This window comes from Sceloporus occidentalis, unplaced genomic scaffold (genome assembly GCF_023333645.1).
Source record: "Sceloporus occidentalis isolate IW3139 unplaced genomic scaffold, rSceOcc1.0.p SCAF_3, whole genome shotgun sequence".
In the NCBI taxonomy this organism is placed as follows: Eukaryota; Metazoa; Chordata; class Lepidosauria; order Squamata; family Phrynosomatidae; genus Sceloporus; species Sceloporus occidentalis.
Window position 1 is genome coordinate 117921405 of NW_028316983.1, and position 18721 is coordinate 117940125.

At 41.9% G+C, this 18721-nt stretch overlaps 1 protein-coding gene across 2 annotated transcripts in view; it reads right to left on the bottom strand.

Annotated features, from left to right (window-relative positions):
* The window catches only part of LOC149316624 (ras-specific guanine nucleotide-releasing factor RalGPS2), a 150125-nt gene extending 133719 nt beyond the window's left edge, over positions 1 to 16406 (bottom strand). For both annotated transcript variants that reach the window (XM_089515956.1, XM_089515955.1), the window contains exon 1: positions 16259 to 16406. The gene's annotated coding sequence lies outside the window, so the exon portion shown is untranslated. The remainder of the gene's footprint in view (positions 1 to 16258) is intronic.
* Between the last annotated feature and the right edge of the window lie 2315 nt (positions 16407 to 18721).

Genomic DNA, 18721 nt, shown 5'->3' on the forward strand with positions numbered 1-18721 from the left:
ACCAATAAATGCCAAAGTACAACAACATTTCCATCAGGTCTTAAGGTGAAGCAGCAGTACGAAACATCTGGAGCCCTAATTCTGATTTTAATACAAAAGAAGGAAAAGCAGAGTACAGTAGTACTCTGGATCAATTCAAATTGCTGAAAGTCATGCTAACTATGCATGAGGATATTCAGGTGCTCCTGTACTTAAATTCTGTTTATATGATGCATTGAAACATGTAAACTCACTAGTAACAGTGGCTGTGGGTCTTCCACCATCACCAGCATCTTTTCCGTTGTGCAATAAAAACAACAGTTCAAATTTGTTCTGAATACAGCCACTTTTCTGGGGAATATGTTTTGCCATCCTATGTTGCCTTGTTGCTTTTGTTCCTCTCCCACGCTGGTTACATTTTAACCTCATTAGCAAAGTCCTGTCCCCTCGTTCCCTTAGCCACATTTTGGACACACTTTCTGGCCAACCTCTTGTTGGCTGTGCAGAGCAGGTGAATGCATGGCCCTCCATGCCACATATGGAATCAGCATCTCCTAGTTCTTCCCAATCACACAGCCTCTCCTTCCCTCATGGGAACCTAGCATGATGGAACTTTGCCTCTTTTTGAATAGGAAAGCTGAACAACTGTACATCTGATAGTCTGGCCAGATCTAACTCTTTCTCAAAATCTCCAGGAGAGGAGAGGAAAGGTTGCATGAACTGCAAAGGTGACTGTGGGCATGCACACATTCCCTTATTTCTGAGGCAGGAGAAGTGGTATGTTTCTTGCAGAGGAGATTTGTTGTTGTGATTAAAGTTTTCTCTGTTTGATGCTGAAATGAAGATATCAGTGCACAAAATCCCTTTCACTTTTTTCTTTCTGTGTCTTTCTTTCCAGTGAGAGGAGGGGGGCAGAAGGGAAAGGGGCTATTCTGAAACAGTTATGAGTTTGTACAGGCCTCCTTTCTCATGGATTTTTCTTTTTGTCTTTTCTCGGTTGTCTGTATAGAGCAGGGAGGGGGAAGAGAAGAGTGTTTTCTACATATTTAATTTTTTTAATATTGATATAATTATCATGGTTAAAAACAATGATCCAGCCTGACTAAACAGGGAAAGAATATAAATAAAAAGATTAAAAGGAAAGCAAAAAAGAAAAAGAAAAACCCACCTATGTGACCGATTAAGAATCAAAGGACTATCCAAATGTGCAATCGGTTGAATAGTGGAATCCAGTCTTTTTTTAGCTTGCAAATACAAGTCTGAACATTAGATGGCACTAAGTCAACTGAGGAAGAAAACTAGCATGCTGAGTGAACTGAGGGTCAAAAGAGCAGATCATGGGTTGAAAGTGTGGTACATGGCTATAATTTAGATCTGTTGAAATAGCAGAACAGCTGAAAAGCAGGGGAATGGCTATAATTTAAAGTAACCTATGTTTAATACTAGTATGATGTTCCAAGCTCCTCTGCTAATTCATCACAAGGTTCTCAGGTTAATTCCTTTCTTCTTTGCTGTTTCTGTATGCCATCCTCTAAGTCAGTGGTTTTCAACCTGTGGGTTGTGAGCCCTTTGGGGGGTCGAATGACCCTTTCACAGGGGTCACCTAAGACTATTGGAAAACACATATTTCCGATAGTCTTAGGATTCAAGACAACACTCCTTTGTGGTTGAGGGTCACCACAACATGAGGAACTGTATTAAAGGGTTGTAGCATTAGGAAGGTTGAGAACCACTGTTCTAAGTACATTGTTCCACAAATTCCACTGTGTGCATGAAGAGTCACTTTCATTTGTAATAACATCTGAACCAAATGAAGCCAAGAGCTTTAGAGACCCACATTTACAGAGAGCAATTTTATGGGGCTAATGTTCGAGTGACTACGTTTAACTTCTTCAGAAATAAAAGGTGGTTGTAGTGAACAGAAAGTGAAAGCAAAATTGGACATATACAGTACATATGCCAGGCCTAATAGTGAGTTGATGTGTGAGCTGGAAGAAAGTTGGAAGGAAAAGCTGAACTGAACCACTGGAAAGAGAGCTGGAATTACAACTAGAGCTGAAGGAGAAGTAGAGAAGAAAGAAGTCATAGCAGAGAAGGCCAACAAGAAAGAATCAAAGAAAGGAATCAGAAGCAGAAAAATCATCTGATTGTGAGTCTTGGTCTGAGGGAGAAGAGTTTCCAATAACCCTCTGCAAAGAACTGCTTACCTGAAACCTGAGAGGTAGACAACAGGAGATGCATAAAACCTGTATTCCTTAGCTGCTATGACTAGATAAACTTCGAGACATTTGTTTGTTCATTCTTTGTTCTCCCTACTTCTTAATGGGAGTTGCTGTAACTTGAAACAACTATTTTGGAAACATTTTGGAACATAATTGTGAACGATTAACAAAGGAAAACTTGTGTTTTATTGTTTTACCTTAGAGTAAAAACCTTTTAAAAGTTATTATTGCTACGGTTTGCAATTACTAGTTGCCCAATCCAAATCTAAGGTCTTGCCACTTTACCAAAAAGAGAAATTATTTGTGAACTATCAAGGTTAGGATTGGGTGGTGGAAAAAAAACTACCATATATACTCGACTATAATTTGAAAAATGTATGCCCCAAAATGGACTCCAAAATCATGGGTAGACTTATATATGGGCAATACGTTATTACTGCTTATAAAATTCCTAAAAAAGTACCCACCTTCCTCTGTAGTCAGGGATCTTTAAACAGCTCCCCGTTTGAGTCCCAGCACAGTCTCCTCTCTCTCTTATCCCTCAGCCTTCCCTCGCAGCCAGAGCTAACAAACAGCTGCTGAGGCAAGAGACAGAGAGCGAGAGAGTATGCCCAGGCTTGGACCCCATTTTGCAAGCCATGAGCCTTGGAAATCCTGCGGTTAAGAATAGAGAGAGGTTTGTACCCTGTTTTGCAAGCCATGAGCCTGGAAATGCTGGGGTTAATGGCAGAAAGAAAGAGAAAGGTTTGTACCCTGTTTTACCAGCCATGAGCCCTGGAAATGCAGGTGGTAAATGGAAGTGTGTGTGTCTGTGTGTGCCCAGGCTTGTTTCCCCATTTTCCATGCTGAGACTGCGATCCTTGGGAGAGGTCCAGTGAGGGAGATGTAGGGAGGGAAGTGGTGCTTTGATTCCCCATTTAGATCTTTTGTAACATACCCCAGTGTTTGACCCTTGGCTTATACACAAGACATGTCAAAATCCATGATTTTGGCCCCTCGACTTATACATGAGGTTGACTTATACACATTTATATACAGTAACTGGTGGCAGTGGTTGATTACAAGAAAGACTTGTCCACCTTCAAGCCATTTCTGCCTTATAGCAACCCTAAGGCAAACCTCTAATGGGATTTTCTTGGCATGATTTGTTCAGAGGGCCTTTGCCTTCCTCTGAGGTTGAGAGAATGTGATTTGCCCAAGGTCACCCAATGAATTTCAATGGTTGAAAAGGGACTCGAACCTTGGTCTTCAGAGTCATAGTAAAATGCTCAAACCACTACACCACGCTAGCTCTGCAGTGAAAGTAACTGTATTATTGCAGAGAAATGCAAATATTGTTTTTTGCCAAGATACCTCTCTCACACAAGACAGGGTGATGGTAGTTCATGACAAAACATCCAGAAAAATTCACCCTAAAAATGTTTTCCTTTTTTTCCTGACCCTCCCAAAAATAGATTAAGGAGTATTTTTAAAAGTATATATAAAATACTCAACAATGTGTTCACATGTTTACTGCCCCAAAATCATTTCTAAATACTATGTGAAAGGAAGACTTCTTTAAAAGATTAGATGTTACTTTCATTTGATTTATATCATGCCTTTCTCCTAAAATCGGGACTTAAAGCACTTGTGACTAGACTGCCTACAGACAGTACCAAATCATTATCCTTTTTGGTCTTTATTTACCTTTCTCAGTTCATTTTATGAAAATGATTGCATTAAGTCTGCTTGATACTGTAGAGAACTAGTGGAGACAGTTCTGTGCCTTATTTTTGCCCTAAGGGAGAAGATGAAAGAGAAGCGATTAATCAAGGTGTATCTCTTCTATAATGGACGCAATGGCTCAGTAGTTAAGATGCTGACTCTGATAAGCGCAAGGTCGGCAGTTCCAGACCCAAGTGCCACGTGACAGAGTGAGCTCCTGTCATTAGTCCGAGCTTCTGACAACCAAGCAGTTTGAAAGCATGTGAAAGTGCAAGTAGATAAATAGACACCACTTGGGCGGAAGGGCAACAGCACTCCCTGCAGCCATGATGGCCACATGATGACAGAGTTGTCTTTGACAACACTGACTCCCTCGAGTTAGCAATGGCAATGAACACCGCCCCCCTACAGTCAGATATGACTAGACAAATTTCTCAAAGGGGAAACTTTTATCTTTACCTATAGCCCTTCTGTAAGCTGGATAAAAGAGCCACTGTCTTTAATATGTGATTTAAAAGACAATATAAAAGCAAATAAATAAGAATCTAAATGCAAAAAAAAAAAAAAAGGGGGTTCGAGGAAAGAATCTGAACTAGTAAGTATGAGTCTTCCAGAAGGCAGACAATCAGATTTATGTATTTTAGGAACTTCAGCAGGGAGAAATGGAAGATACTCCACTTAAGTAGAAAAAAATGAAATGCATAGATATAGGATGGGGGACACCTGGCTTAATGAGACTACATGTGAAAGGGATCTAGGGTCTAGGAGTCCTAGTAGACCACAAGTTGAACAATGCAATGCTAGGCTGAATCAATAGAAATATAGTGTCTAGATCAAGGGAAGTATAGTTCCACTCTATTCTGCTTTGGTCAGGCCTCACCTGGAATATTGTGTCCAGTTCTGGGCACCAAAATTCAAAAAAGATGTTGACAAGCTGGAGCGAGTTCAAAGGAGGGTGACTAAAATGGTGGGGTTGTGTGTTCCTGTGAGGCAAGAGGCTATGCTGATGGCAGCAGTACTGCTGGTAGGGTCTCCCATGTCAGACAGGTATTTGATGAGAAGTCAGAATATGCCAAAGAGCTACTGGGCTGCAGCAGTAATGGAGGGGAACACTGGCAGAAGATATCACAGACACAATGGCAGTGGCACCATAGCTAGCACTTGTTAATAGCAGAGGCACAAGTAAACCTCCTTTTGAAGATCTTTTACCACAAAAACTCTATGATGAGATAATTCAAAATGAAACAAGAAATAGTGTCAGAAGATGAGACTGCCCGGCTGTCACATATAAGCAAAGTAATGCTCAAAATTCTGCAGGAAAGACTGACCATATATGGAGCAAGAAATCCCAGAGTTGCAAGATGGATTTGGGAAAGGAAGAAGAACTAGAAATCATATTGTAAACATATGTTGGATAGTGGAACACACTAAATATTTTCAAAAAGATTACAGATTATAGCTAAATCTTTGACTGTGTAGATCATTAAAAACTTTGGATCGAAATGAGTGTACCACAACATTTGATTGTCCTGATGGGTAACTTTCATTTCAGGACAAGAGGCTACCATGAAGACAAAATATGGAGAAACTGAATGATTTTCAGTTGGCAAGTGGGTCAGAGAAGACTGCATTTTATCACCATACCTTTAATTTTTATAATGTTTAACTTATATTCTGAACATATCATACATAAAACAAGATTCAACCCAGAGCAGGGAGGCACAAGAATTGGAGGAAGGAGAATCAACAATTAAGATATGCAGAGGACACTATGGTCCTAATAGAAAATAGTAAAGGCTTGGAACAATAACCAGAAAAAAATCAAGGAAGAGAGTGCAAAGACAGGTCTACAGCTGGATATTAAGAAAACAAAAATAATGTCCACAGATAATTTACATAATTTTAAAGCAGACAATGAAGACATTTAAATAATTAAAGATTTTCCATACCTTGGCTCAGTCATTAATCAGAATGGAGATAGCAGTCAAAAAAATCAGAAGATCAGGGCGAAGAAAGGGAACTATGAAGGAAGTAGACAAGATCCTGAAGTGACAAGATATATAATTGAATACTAAAGTTAAGATTGTTCATGGCATCGTATTTCCCATTTCTGTGCATGACTGTGAAAGCTGGACAGTGACGAAAGCTGATAGCAAGAAAATCAACTCATCAGAAATGTGGTGCTGGACAAGTTTTATGGATACCATGCACTGCTAAAAAGACAAATAAATGGGCCCCAGGGTAAAATCAAATCTTCTTCAGTGTCATTCTCCTAGGAAGCACAGGAGGGAAGATTTGTAGACCATTGGCAGATGTGAAGGAGGTGTTGCAGCAGGGGCCTGGGAGCAAGGTGGAGGTATTCTGGAACCAAGGCGGGAAAAGGAGGTACAGGCATCTGCTCCCTATTTGTTCCTGTTCAGCCACTGTAAAAGTGTTACTATAAAACTAATAGTATTTGTTTTGAAAATGATATAGTTTCTTATCAGAACAAGAAAAAGACAAAAATTATTGTTCCACAAGTTATGGCAGAGGTGAGAACAAGCGACTATACAGAGCGCAAAAAAAAGAGAAAGTACAGTCGGTCCTCTATATCCATGGATTCTTTATCCATGGATTCAAGTATCCACACCTTGATATATATGTATATATTCCAATAAGCAAACCTTGATTTTGCCATTTTATATAAGGGACACTATTTTACTATCCACTGTATAAAATGAGACTTGAACGTCTACGAATTTTGTTATCGACGGTGGGTTCCGCAATCAAACCCAGCAGATACCAAGGGCCCACTGTATGATGAAAATTACTTCACGAAAAGGTTTCACAGAAACTATAATTAACGCTGAAGAAATTCCACAGTGTGCTATTATAAAACGTTAAAATATGAATATAAACAAATGTAAGAACAAAAATATACACACTAAACAAACACAATATTTTTATTCATATATTACATCAATGGGGAATGCATCATCTGGATGTAGATGCAAAGGGAGCCACAGGGATAAAAAGACTGAGAATCACTTATCTAGAGGAAGACAAAGAGACTCATCTAGGGTAATGGCATGTAGTATTAAGAAAATAAGGGACCCTCCAAAGTCACATGTACTGCCTTCTCTGTGTTAGGGACTGTTGTGATAACGAAGACTGGGCAGCCCATTCAATATGAAACAGACATCAGCATTCTCAATTGCAAAGAGGAACCACTGTATTTCTCTTACAACAAGAGATTAGTGGGTAAACTGACCCTTTTAACATTCATAGTTTGCTCATCAAATTACGAATCAAGTGTTTAAAATCTTCTGCTATTACAACATTTTGAAGGTACCTTGAAATTTTTGCATATGTGCACCCATGAGAGTACACCTTCAAAGCATAGCCCGCATAATATGATATTCTTTTTAACACTGAGCATCGTGGCATTATGTGTCATGATACATCTCTGACTGGATGTAATTACACGCGCAACATGGAATCATACACAGACAAAGCAGCTAAGGCAGCAAAAAAGAGGGAAAAAACAAAAATGCCTGTTCACTGGACACAGCATGGGGCTTACATTAGCAAGGAAGAGATGGTGGAGTTTGGCTGCTTAGTCATATTAACCATAGAAGCTATGCAAATTATCTGTGAACTACTCTCCGTTTCAATTATTAATTATTTAATTGTGTATTAAATAGTAAAACTGACTGGATGAAAATGATAATTTCTTATACATTTGAGAAATATGAACCTACTGGATTCCATTTATTAATTCCATGTTTTGGTGGCTTCAATACTTACAGCTGAGAAAAAAATTAAACACAGGGTGAGAAAAGGACATTCCCTTGTGCCAGCATTAGCTCAATTCATACAGCCTGTACTGTCGTCTCCACAGAAAGCACTTTGCTCAGTATCCTCTTGCAGAGTCCTACTGCAGCCCTTCTTCCTCTTTCTTCACACACAAAAAGACCACCTTCCGCATAAAAGTGTCCATGCACATGTAGAAATAGTTCTCTCTAGGTTCTTCTCTGTTTTTTATTTCTTCAGAGAAAAAGCTGGCTTAGCTGAGACAACTGGTCTTGCTGCTTGTGACAATATAATTATTCATCTGAATTGTTGAATCCCAGCTTCTCCCTAGATCCCTGTTCTGGCAACCATCAGCAGGGAGCTAGACAGAATGAATTATAGATGCTAACGTAGAATATGTCCTGATACTTCATTTGTATCCATCTGAGCAGCCTTATATAGAACTCTTAACAACCTATAAAAGCTATGTGTAATGACTGCAAGAAGGTCAAGTTAACTGTTTCCCATTTGAAGTAACAGACTGTAGAACCCCTACTGATTTTTGGTAGCAAAAACTGAGTACCATAAGTAATGGGCAACATGAACTACTACTGCTCTTTTGAATATATAGCGCAAAGAAAGCAAAATTTAGACAGCTTCAGTTTGCATTACTGAACTGACTTGCAATGGAATTGAATAAAATGCCAAACAAATTATTGCAACAGAAAACAACCAATAAAAACTAGTTAGAAAATAAAATTGCACTTTAAAGAAAACCTTTGCACATCTTTTTGTAATCCTACAGCAACTTGCCAGTTTTGAAATTAAGGCAGAGTGTCACACTTTTCTTAGAATCTTAACCTTTCACTTAATGGAACATGTGAGGAAATTCAGTCTTCACATGTTTCTGATGAGCATGGTCTGAAACTACACAGACATCTATTCAAAGACATCTCTCAGAAGCAAACCTCAAGTAGACAGGTAGGCTCAAACAAAACATTAAAAAGCAAGATTACAGCTATGCCACTTAACTTTCCCACCACAAAACAGCACCCTGTAACCCTAATTCAAACTGTCACAGTTTAGCCCTCATCAGAGCAAGGACCATGTGGTTGTCTTATGCTGTGAAACATTTGCTGTTATGAATTCAACTTCGATTTACAATGGCCTGTTATAGACTGCCAAAATAAAGCTGCTTCAGGTCTCTTTGGAGGTATGCTGTTTAAATGATGCATGAGTCCAAAGAGTCCGGAGGTCACACCAAAGCCACACTCCAGTCCTAAGCACTGGAGTGCAGCTTTGGTGCAGCTTCCGGATTCTTCGGATGCATGCATCATTTAAATAGCATGCCTCCAAAGAGACCCGAAGCAGCTTTATTTTGGCAGTCTGTAACAGGCCAATGAGTCTATGAATAAGACCTCCATGGGCTCTGGTCATTAACTGCTCTGCTCAGGTGTTGCAAACTCAAGGCTGTGGCTTCTTTGATTAAATCAATCCACCAGCACAGATGAGAGGAATTCACAAAACCTACAGACAATCGTTTCCCTGAAACCCTTTCCATCCTATTAATTTATTTATGACCCAACTGTTCCTCAGTGCTGAGACTCAAAGTGACCTACAAAATAGTATTACAAATACAAACACATGTGCCTAAAACATACAAAAATAATGAATAAAACAGTATTAAATTGCAAACAGAATTAAAGTTGAAAGAAGAGAGACCTGGGTATCATCAGAACACTGATGGCACAAAATCTCCAAACATGAGATGCTCTCTCCCAGTAGTTTCATGTCTGGGTTAACCAACATGGGGGACAAAACTGAACCAGTTGGGGCACCCCAGGCAAAGAAGCTGAACAAGAGTCTGCCAAGCACAACCTCCTGGGCTCATCCTTCCAGAAATGAACCATGTCCCCAACTCCCTAGAGCAAGGCAGCTCATAAGGATACCATGGCTCATGATGTCAAAAGCCATCATAACCAAGAGAGACACACTCCCCCTGTCTAGGTCTTGATGAAGGCCATGCAGCAAGGCAAACCAGACACATTGTGTGTCATAACTGTGTCTGAAGCCAGACTGAAATAGGTTTAAATAACCCATCTCGTCCAAGAACCTGGGAGTCAAGAAGTCACCACACATTCTAGTACCTTGTCCTGAAAGGGAGTACTGGACACAGGTGTGGGAACCAAGGAATCCTTTTTAAAACAAGCATCTCAAAACTGCCCCATTTACCGATGTTAGAACCCTGCCTTGCTAGAAGGAGACATTAGGCCTTCCTATGAATCAGCTCTCCTTAGGCGGTCACTTTAATAAGCCAGGAAAGGTAAAGATCTAGCACACACAGTGACTCTTGCATCTCCCAACAATTCTGCCCACATCCTTGGACACTGCAAGCTGAGAAGTATCCATTAACACTGGAAAAGCTGCACCCAAAGTTGCATCTACTAGAATTAACTATAGCATCTGGGTCAGTGATTTCATCTGCAAAGTGCTTAGCAAAATTGTTCACATCAGGATGGTGAGTGATCTAGATTCTGCTCTTGTGGGTCGAGGTATAAGAGACCCTAACCTCCTGAACAACTCCACTGGATGGCTTTTTGTAGGAGCAAACAGTGACAAAGTAAAAAACATTTTTGATGCCTGCACTGTCATGGGGGCACTGTAAACAGCCTCTAGTGTGTGTTTGATCTTTCTTGCTCATTTCATTGCCACCAATTTCCTACTAAACTGGGAAGCTCATTTAGTTCACTCTTGTGAGAAAGAATACCCAGGAGCATTATGGAAGTCACTCATATTTTCAGTAGAATTGCCTGCTGAAACAACAAAAAGCCACCAAAGGCCATCAGGAAATCTATCTGCCTCTTAGGGTAAACCTTCTTGATTGGTTCTCTATCCTTCCAGGGGTTCTGGGTCCCAGTGACCAAGTAATGATCTGTCTGTGACAACAGAACTTTACAGAAATTCGCCCACATTAAGATTATCATTATCCTCCAATGAAGAAAACAAAGCCCATAATACGCCCAGCAGCTTGAATGGGATTCATGAGAGAGACTCATGCTTGTCATGACAGCTATGAAGCCCTGAACCATTTCTGATATTCATGGATGCTGGCCTTCTAGCACTAAAAACCAAAGGAACTCCAGCACCAACCCCAGAACTACCGCAGGTAACACAAGAAAGAAGATTGTTGAGCAGCAAGTGGCACATCAACAAAAGCTCTATTCTGCCCTGGGTACTCAATCTTCAAATACATGCATGGAGAGCCAACAGAATGGTAGGCAGGGCATCTGGTAACAAGAACAGAATCATGAAAGGCCACTGTGACTCCCATTCTCCAAGGTCTTGTTTGTTGTTCCACAGAGTACCCTGGTGGGCAAATCCGCCAGCATCATCCAGTGAGGCCTCTGATACAAGGTAGGTCAGCATACTCATCTAGGATCAAAGAGCTGTTTTTTTGATAGTCACTGACTTGGCATTCACCAGCAGCATTTTCAACACAATGGGACTACTGGTATGGCTATCCGGACTATCTGAACCAGTGTACAGTCTGGGGACAACCAATACCCTATTTTAGGGACAACCAATACTCTTTCTCAAAGTAATTTCACTGTCCTCTTTTGCCATATCTTCTTCTGCCCTGTACTATTGGAATGGCTGCTCCATGTGCCCCACTATATCCCCACTGCTTTTGAAAACATATGAGCAGTAAACAATACTATCCTTTTTAGTGAAAAACTCTACTCCAGCAAGCCGGTGGCAAAATGCGGGAAGCCCTCCTCCTTTCTAAGAAACAAGGGAGTAGGCCCTCCTCCTCATATTCCCCCAAAAAGGTAACAGCCACAAATGATAAACTCACTCCCACTAGAGTCTGGTTTAGAGTCTCCCCTAGCCCAGAGAGATAGCACTGTACAACTGGGTGTGGGTGGTAGTTCCTACCGAAACTGGAAGCTCAGAGCCTTAGCCCTGTAAAGAGATAGCAAGCACTTACAGATGGTTCGAGGAGGGTCATTAATATGAAATATGATATGATACGTTACATTTCGAAACCAACTCAAATTTTCAAAATATAAACTACTGTGGTTCTATACAGTGAGCTACAATCTTATTTTAGCAATCCTGTCTCATGGTAATGTCTTCTTATTCTGACATTACAGTGGACCCTTGGTATCCATTGGGGTTTGGTTCCAGGACTCCTATGAATACCAAAATCCATGGATGCTCTAGTCCCATAAAATGCAGTGGTGTAGTAAAATTGTGTCTGTTATATAAAATCAGAAAATCAAAGTTTGCTTTTTGAAATTTACATTTGTAAAAAATATTTTAAAGCTGTGAGTAGTTGAATCCATGGATAAGGAGGGCTAACTGTATTTACTCTGTCCACAGCTACTTACTACGCCAAATATTTCAGAGCTACACTGAGAGACATGTATGTACTATGTACTATTCTTTATGTACTATTCTTCTCTTTCAAGGATTTGTTTGTTCCTGCAACATAACCAGAATATGCTGTACTAGAATGATGAACATTTGGTCCTTCAGATGTTTTGGAGTTCACTTTCTAAAGGCATAAACCAGCATATCCCATGGTAAGGGAATGTCGCAGCATAACACAACCATGATTTCCCACCCCCTGGGAAATTCTGCCTGTATCTCATAATCTCAAATCCCAATCACAAAATCAATGTACATAGTACATACAAGTGTATCCTAACAGAGGGGCAAAACAGGCTGGCAATAAGTGCCTGCTTTGGGGCGGTATGGGGGCGTAGCGTTTATATGCCCACCCTGATGCCACCCCAAGCCAGGGTCACACCACCTGCCTGACCAGATTGAGGACAGCATTGCGTTCAGACACTGCATGCTACAGGAGTGCAGAAGAGCTGCTGCCTCAGTGGAAAGGGAGGCTTTTTTCCACTCCAAAAAGGAGCACCATTTTGCCACTCCTTTTTGGGCTGGAAAAAAACTGGATTGGGGCCAAGGCATGCAGTTGCCGCAGCCCTGACCCAGCACTCAAAGGGGCGGCATCAAGCAGCCCCTTTAGGGCCATCTGTACCGGCCCAGAATCCCCAAAACTACCATGCAAATATGCACTATATTTTCCCCTGATTAACTTTTCGAGTGAGAAACCTCCACCAGCATTCTCTCTATATATCTTTACACTTGCTAATAGGCCACAATCATCCCAATCACAGACATGCTGGCCCAACTAGTGTCCTTCCACTGTTTCTCACCCCATACTGAGACAGTGAGTACAGCCACAAGCTCTTTTGCATGTTTAAACAAGATTATTACACTGTCTTCCACTACTCATGAACATAATTATTAAGCACTTGCCTACCTCTGATATAGAATAACTGCTATGCTGTGGTACTGCATTTGTTCACTACTATCTCCCCATATTTCAGAATATTTTACTGAGTTCAAGGTTAACAATTAAAAATCACCACTCTGTACAAAGAAGTACACTGAGCAGTTGTGGGAAGGAAATTCAGTCTTTTATCAGTCCAATGCATTGGTACTGCATGCCTAAGGAGGAGTCCCTTCTCCTCCTATACTGTGCAATGTGCCAAAGATAGAAGTATAGTGGGCTAATCTTGAGCCTGCAGAGTAACTACTGTCAATTTATTCAGCACATTCATTTCCCTCAGTACTCCCCTTTAGTTATTCAACTCTATCCTGGTCAATAGTGAGGGTAGGTGGATAAAAAGCCCTGTCTTTGAGTGTGTTCATTTTCATACTGCCAATACACCCAGTCAGTCCACTTGTCATAAGCAAAGATCAGGACAGAGCTTCTTTGCAAAAGAATAGCCCTCTATTACCAACCAACTTGTTCCTTTGACAGTTTGGTCATGTGCATAAAAAAGACCTTGTTACGCTTTTTGGCAGGATGTGTTTTTTGTTGTTGAAGGAACATATTGTCCAAGGCCTTTTTTAGAATTTACCTGCTTGACTTCAGATGAATTGACCCCAAGGTGAAACTTCCCTCCACAGTTCCCTGGAAATCTAAATGGTAAAATGAGGGAATCAAAATCAATCAAAATTACATGCAGCCATTCCTTCAGGGGAAGAACGCTCCAAATTGTGTGCAACAGACTGTTTTTCTTACTGTTCCTTCCTGCATCTCCCGCAGAGTGCTAAGACACCAGATCAAAATCATGGGAAGCTACTGTGGAGAACGCCCTTAAAATTCTTAATGAAAAACATAATCCATTGCGCCAACAAACATTTACACAGTAAAACACAGAGTTCTTGTTACCAGTTTTCCGTGCCTATAATGCAGATAAAGCTGTGTATTAGATATCAACAATCATGGCTCTCTTCAGCACATCCTGCCTCTGGGGGAGGGGTACCATCTGCCCCCACTATCGCTGCCAAACTAGTGGCAAAAGAAACACTTGGAGGAAGTAGAAACTGAGCAGGAGTTGGCTTAACCATCTTTCCAAATTAAACTAACTCCTGCCTAATAAATACCTGGGGGGGGGGGGGGGGGAATAAAAGTTATTCCTAACCCAACAGTTATCCTGCAGTTGAAAGACATATGGCTTCATGGAAGCTGGAAGTGCCCCTCCATAGATCACAGCACATGCAACCCTTATTAATCCTAAAAATGTGAAGGAAGCAACTTTTAACTGTTTTGGTCCTCAGTTGTGGGTGAAGCAGGAATGAAGACACATTTCCATCACAGCAAATGCAGAACCAGTCTGAAATGTAAGGCCAACAGCACTAATTACAGTTGGCCCTCCACATTTGTGGCTTAGATTTTGTGGATTTGATTAGTATGTTCTCTCTAGGAATTTCTAGGTCCTCTAGCATAACTCTGCTGGAAACTGACCACAGAGTTGCACTGGAAGACTTGGAGATTACTAGAGAAAACACTTCTCTAGGCATCATCATTCTAGGATCAACTTCTGGCAGATGTCGACCACAGAGTTGCCCCTGACATTCCTAGAGAGGTGTTCTCTCAGGTAAAAACAGTGTTGCTGTTGTTTTAATGTGCAGTTTTTCCACTTTCACAGGGGTCCTGTGCCCCAAACCCCAACAAATATGGAGAACCAACCGTACAGCAGTTCCACATACTTCACATTTGGAGAAAACAGGTGACGGTACTCTGATTCTTTACAGACTGCCAAAATAAAGCTGCTTCGGGTCTCTTTAGAGGTATGCTATTTAAATGATGCATGCATCCTAAGAATCCAGAAGCTGCACCAAAGCTGCACTCCAGTGCTTAGGGATAGAGTGTGGCTTTGGTGCGACCTCTGGACTCTTAGGACCCATGCATCATTTAAATAGCATACCTCCAAAGAGACCCGAAGCAGCTTTATTTTGACAGTCTGTAACAGGCCTCTGTGTCTTATACTCTTACGTCAGGAAGGAAAGTAGGGAGTGAACTATTTTGCCAACCTGTCAGTCAATGAAGAGTGGAGAAGTCTCCCAGCATGGATGGGTATTCGTTAAAGTGAAATATGAAAAACCAAAGGGTGCTTTGTTCTGGGACTTGACCCACCCCAAAGCAGAGCAATGAGAGGGACAATTGCACAGGTGCATCCATAGTGATCTGTTGCAGCAAACACAAAGAGCGCTGTGGCACCTAAAAGGACTAATGAATTCACAGTGGCACAGGCTTTCTTAGCCTCAAGCAACCCAAGAGGGTGGGGTGGGTGGTCAGTCAACAGGTGCTTCACCAGGTAAGAGGCTCCCCAGGTGGGAGGGTGGATACGTCCATGCGCACACACCTGGCAGGGACCAGGGCTGTTCGTCTGGGAAAGAGGCAAGCAAAGCCAAAACGCCACCCATGGCAAGAGGTAACAGGTGTGCCACATGTAGGTGTGCCCCACAAACGAAGACAGAAGCCACCTCTGGGTTTGGGGGTGGGCTTTTTTTTTAAGTGTGTGACAATTTCACCTTTGCATACAGTTGCAGAGAGATCTTGTAGCACCTCTGAGACTAACTTGAAAACAGAAACTGGCAGCATGAGCTTTCCTAGACTAAACGCATGGTAGATTTAAATGCACCTGAGGAAGTAGTCTGAAGGGTACAAAAGCTCATGCTGCCAAGCTCTCTTTCAGAGGGTCTCAAAGGGGCTACAAGATCTCTCCCTACATTGTTATTATTGTTATTACATCTAAATACATCTGAGGAAGTAGACTGAAGTCTAGGAAAGCTCATGCTGCCAAGCTCTTTCTTTCAGAGTCTCCAAGGGGCCACAAGACCTCTCTCTACATCATTATCATCACCATTGTATCCAAATGCAAGTAGGCTGGAGGTCGTGCTCTGGATCCCACAACAAACTCCAACTCCCAGAATTCCATAGCCTTGAGCCAAGGCGAAGAGTTAAAGCGGTGCCAAACCGGGTTATTTCTCCAGTGTGGATGCAGCCTGAGTGTACTTCATGCGGGTCACATGCAATTCAAGGGAAATGGAGGGGGCTTTTGCTGTGTCCAGGGCTTAATGGGTTGGGTAGGGCCTTAAACCGAGCAGCTCCAAAGCCCTGCGAAGGAGGAGGAGGAGAAGGAGGGAGAAAAGGCCAAGCAGCGGGGCGAGGGAAGGGGGAAAGGGCCTGGCAGGGGCGGCCAAGGACTCACCTGAGCCACAGGCGCCGAGAGAAAGGAGGCAAACGCCGCGGAGAAACGCTCCTGTTGCCGCCGCTCTCATTCAGCACCTTTCAGCCAAAGAGGAGGAGCAGCAAGAGGGACGTCCGCACTCACTGAGAGCTGCTCACAAAATGGGAGGGGAAAGAAGGAAAGCAACGCTAGCGCATGCGCACACGCCTCGCGCCTGGAATTCAGCTTGATTGGAAGGGGGGGGGAAAAGGAGAGCGAGGGGCCGCGCAGGCGCACTGGAAAGGAGGCGGAGTCTCAGGGAAGGAGGAGGAGGAGTCACACACAGACCACAGCTCTCATGGAAAGGGAACAAGCGCCAGCTTGCAGACCGCAGCACGAGAAACGAGGGGAACGGGTCGTGATTGGGCGATGCTGGCTCCGCCCCTTCCCTGTCACGCCCCGCCCCTCCCCAAATAGATGAGCCGTTTAACGGACCTAACGGCGACTCCTGCTGCCACTCACTGCGCGCGCCAGGCGCCTGATGATGATTGGCAGCTCTCGTTGGGAAAGGGGCGGGGCGCGCGGGAAAGCTTATTTCACAGTTGTGTCTGTGTGGTAAAAAACAAAAGCATGTATAAATGTATAAAGCACTACTTCGCAAAGGTTTAGAGTCACATCCCTCTAAATAAATAAGTAAATGCATCTGAGGAAGTAGAATGAAGTCTACAAAAGCCCCTGCTGCCCCTTTCTTGCTTTCATTTAGTCCCAAAGGTGCAACAAGACTAGAGAATGGAATAGAATCACAGAACTGTTACTTTTTCACAGATATTCACTAGTCACAGTTTGGAACTGACTGGCTTGAAGACTAAACTGTGATTTTCAGTGACTGTGATTCATTCTGTTACTGAGCTCCAAACTGATATTCACAGAACTGCTACTTTTTCTGTGACTGTGATTCATTCTGCTACTGAGCCTCCAAACTGTGAACTGCTACTTTTTCTGTGACTGTGATTTCATTCTGTTACTGAGCTCCAAACTCACAGAACTGCTACTTTTTCAGTGACTGTGATTCATTCTACTCTCTTGAGTCTTGAGCTCCAAACTGTGATTTTCACAGAACTGCTACTTTTTCAGTGACTGTGGCTGCATCCACACTGCAGAAATAATCCAGTTTGGCACCACTTTAAATGCCATGGCTCAGTGCTATCTATGGAATTCTGGAAACTTTAGTTTTGTGAGTGAGACATTTAGTCTTCCCTGTCAACAAGCTCTGGTGCCACAACAAACTACAAATCCCATGGCACTGAAAGTGATTGAAACTGGATTATTTCTGCAGTGTGGATGCAGCCACACATTCTGCTCTTGAGCTCCAAACTGTGATTTTCACAGAACTGGCTGCTACTTTTTCACAGATCACTCAGGAAGCACTGAAATAACAGAAAATCACTGATTCAGTCCTTTGTAGGTAAGGTGCTTCCACCTTCCAGTCACAAGACAGAGTAACTACTACAAACAATTCTGTGATTCTGGATCAAGTAGCAGCAGTATCACTCTAGTGTACAGATCACAGAAATCACAGAAAATCACAGAAATCACAGAAAATCACGGAAATCACGGAAATCACAGAAAATCATGGAAATCACAGTTTTGAATCACAGATATTTTAAAATCACAGTAACAGTTTTCACTGATATCTGTAAATCACAGTTATTCCGTTCACTAAACAAGACCTCTCCAAGTACTGATTCTTCTACAGATTTAGTTCATCCAAAACACACTGCATAAGTAATCCAGTTTGAGACTGCTTTAACTGCCCTGGCTCAGCGCTAGAGAATCCTGGGAACTGTAGTTTATAGAACTATCTGTCAGAGAAGGCTAAATATCTGACAGAACTACAATTCCAAGAATTCCCTAGCACTGAGCCAGGGCATTGAAAGTGGTCTCAAACTGGATTATTTCTGTAGTCTAATTTTGTGTGTGTGTGTGTCTAGCTCAGTAGGGTTGCCATAATTGTCCACTATTACCAGGGATAAAATGTGGAACAAATTTGAGACCAAACTGTAGGACAACTGCACCAAACTCAGCCCAAAATGTAGGACATTTAAGAAAAAATGGAGGACCTTAAATGTCCTACATTTTGGGCTGAGTTTTGTCCTGCAGTTGTCCTACAGTTTGGTCTCGAATTTGTCCTACATTTTGTCCCTGGTAAAAGTGGACAATTATGGCAACAGGCTACAAAACCATTTTTGTCTGTTCATACCTCAGCAAACGTATGTCCAGTCCAACTCTTTTTCTCTTTCCTATATTCCTTTGATTTTAATGTTTATTTCACAGTTGTGTGTTATTATTTTTGGTGTTTTGGGACATTTATATTGTTTTGCTGTGGGAGGGGGGGGCAATGTTTGAAAACAAAATGTGTATTAATAAATGGTTTCGCCACAGGTTACACCCATAATATCATCCCAATTTCCTTTTGTTCTTTCTAACCACTGGGGCTCTATCACT